The following is a 3,370-nucleotide window of genomic DNA, read 5'->3' as shown; positions in this document are numbered from 1 at the left end:
AAAGGCCTTTGCGCACCTTTAGTCGCGGTTGGCCTGGCCAACCGCGACTAAAGCCCCTCACGTGCACCAGCTGGCCACCGAGCGCCCTGGGCCCAGGCCTTTGGTCGCGGTTCGTCTGCCGAACCGCGACTAAAGACTTCATTAGTCTCGGTTCCTACAGTTTCGCGACTAATGGGGCTGGACGGAAGCCTCTTTTTCTACCAGTGAAAGTACACGGTCGAACGATACAAGGTGATGGGGTAGTCCTCATACAACAACTGATCCCAGGATAATCGGATCATGCATGAGTATACGACTACGCTACCAAAAGAGAACATATGAAGATCTGAGTACAATGTCATGCTATGCCCTAGAACACCCAAGGTCCACGACAACGCCCTCGGAAGGGAGAACGACGCTAAGCTTCGCCGCTGCCTAGTCCAGAATGGACAAGGGCCTTCACCCGAAACCCTGACACGTATAGGGGTACCTCAGCGACGTCTTTAAGAAGAGAGTGGCGCCACGAGCGTGAAGTGAAAAGGGTAGACACAAAGCTTGAATAATAGGACATTGCCTATTCTTATGATCTGGACTCAGCTGAAGTTAGGTTCTAGGGGTATGAAACACTTGAGAACCTGGTGCGCACGGTTGTGATAAACACCATTAAGGTCTCTAGGGGTATGAAACACTTGAGTCTGCCAATCCTTGATGAAGGAAATGAGTTCTGATAGATTTTGGTTGATGTCCAATATTTTTTCTTTGAAGGAATGCTCCTATCGATGTGGTTCTTATCAATGTCAAGTTGTCTATCAAGAGGGTGATCTGAGGTATGCTAAGATCTTGAGTGATCCAGGACAGGTTGGAAAAGAGAACTTGACGTGGCAATGGAGGCTTTGACCATGATTCTTGTTTGCGATGTGGCAAGAGCAGTTAGCATCTATAGCCCCTACTCAAGCCTCTGGGGCCTCTTCATTCACATAATTGTAAAAATGTAGGAATAGATAAAAAAACATATAATTGAAATGGCATGTCCGTCAAAGGAAAAAAATATATTTCAAGAGGTTTTAAGTGAATGCTAAATTTTGTGTCCCTAAACCCTTCGAAAAAATGGCTATATGATACTTCTTGTCCCTGAAAAGAAGGCCTATAAGTTTTGTGAGGAGTCAAATGGACCAAGTTTACGAAAAAGTATTAAAAAAATCATAATACCATATTAATATCAGTAGATACACAACAGAGTATATCTCTAACATCATATGGAGCGAATCGCTTGGCTGGACACATGTACAACACCCAGCATGCACTATGCAGCAACATAGAAATCAATCAAGTAATGTTTCAGTGTCATCATTTGAGCTAAACGATCATAAACAAAGAAGGTAATCAATCAAAATCATGTGCAACTAAAATGGTCTTGTGTACAAGTGAAGCATCAAGTATTTTTTGAACTATCAGCTTTCAGGACATGTTCTCTGGCCAAAAGCAAACCACAAAAGGCATGGTTACCAGTAAAGTAAGTTGGATAGCTAATCAACATCGTCATCTGTACAAAATTAAACAAAACTTCAATGACCACTACAATGATTATATATGTAGCTATTGCTACGAGTCAGCATAAAATCAAGCAAATGGTTCATTTGAAAATACAACCATGCTGACAGGTAATGTACCATCACAAACCAAAAACTCATACATAACCTACAGTGAACACAAACCAAATACTTGTACTCCTCTACAGGGCCTACAGCGGACACTTCTTTGAACCCTTGGTAATGTGAAGAGAGGGCGTCGTTCACGCCTCTGTATGAGCTAGGTGCATACATATCGAGGACCTTTTCTTTTTTCACCCCCAGCTGCAAATTAATACAACCTTGCGGCCAAGTCCCTAACATTTTGCAGCTCACACCCTAAATTTTTTATTTTCATACAAACAAGGCCCTAGCATTTTGCAGCTAACACCCTAAAGTTTTTATTTTCTTACAAACAAGGCCAAATTTTTGACATGTCGGGAGATTTTTCGCTGGAAATTTCGACAACATAACGCGTTTCCGTGCATTGAGTGAGCTTTGTAACCCATGGGGAAAAATCATCTCAATTTTAAATCCAAGTAAGGACGGTAAACCATGTTTCTTTGTATATGTATGAAAGGAAGCATCTAGCTAACAAACAAACGTTAATGCATACGCAATTTCTCCACCAACATTCCTTGACTCGAATTAACTCGAGAATCTCCCTGCTCCAGGCACCTTGCTCTTGCATTGCATCTTTCAAAGCGTTATGTCTGTCACCTAGCACCGGCCTCGTGGATTTCTCCATGAAATCACCGGCACCCGAGTTGGCACGAGTGGAGCTTGCTTTAACCCCCACGTCATATTATAGTAGATACGATGAGACAGAGAAGCCATGGTTCGGTCCTTTCTGGCGAGTCATACGCACCTTTCAACATGCCAATATCCTCAAATTGAAGGTGCCAAACATCCATGGCATCGCGGTGACCAAGGACAGTGGCGGATCCAGGACCCAGGCCAGGGGCGCCTGGACCCGGGGTGTGAGATTGAATTACTTCGTTGACTCTAGTACATTATGCACTGTAGCAGCACTGTAGCGCCCTGGGGCCCTGGGCTTGGTCCGATCCTGGGTCCGACCCTGACCAAGGAAGTGGACATGAGCACTTGGCCATGTTGCTCGGTCTCGAAAGGCTGGAACTTGAAGGGCCATGTGACCAAGGCCGAAGAAATGACGCAACAACTCCCATTGCAACCTGCTCCAGTGCTGCCATATGATCCAAGATTTGAATATTTGGATTGTGAACCAAAACTGCTATGGAAATGTTACAACGGATGGGGGGGGGGGCGATGCCCCCCTCCTCCCACATCATGGATCAGCATCGACCAAGGTTACCACTACAATATATATCCTTTATAAGCCGTCACATGAGATAATTTGATCAATTGTAAATCCCCAGCATTTGTATCCTCCCCCGGTGTAGTGAAGTACCGAGAAATGACAAAAACAATCGGGGGTTTGGCTTCTGATATTTGATAAAAGGGGATTCTGGCGTGGAACATTTATTTAGATAAAAAGTACTTTGCCTCCTACTCCTAGTAGCAGACTGGGCTCGCATGCATCCTACCATCACTGAACGGACTGGATTGGGACGCACCTTTTAGGAACCCCTGCTGGTAAAACCGCGTCTTGCTGGTTCATCATTGGGACGACCAAACTCTAGTGATAGGACAGCGGGTAAAACAACGGCCTGCAGGTTCATCATTCAGACCACCAAGCTCTACTGCCTGGTGATCAGAGAACCGAGGGGGAAAGCATGATGACGAAGAACGGTGGAGCAACAAGCGCACAAAGTCACAAATCCAGTCGGTGGGATGTGGGCCCT

The sequence above is a fragment of the Triticum aestivum genome, chromosome 2B (genome assembly GCF_018294505.1).
Source record: "Triticum aestivum cultivar Chinese Spring chromosome 2B, IWGSC CS RefSeq v2.1, whole genome shotgun sequence".
Taxonomy (NCBI): domain Eukaryota; kingdom Viridiplantae; phylum Streptophyta; class Magnoliopsida; order Poales; family Poaceae; genus Triticum; species Triticum aestivum.
This window is presented reverse-complemented; position numbering follows the sequence as displayed.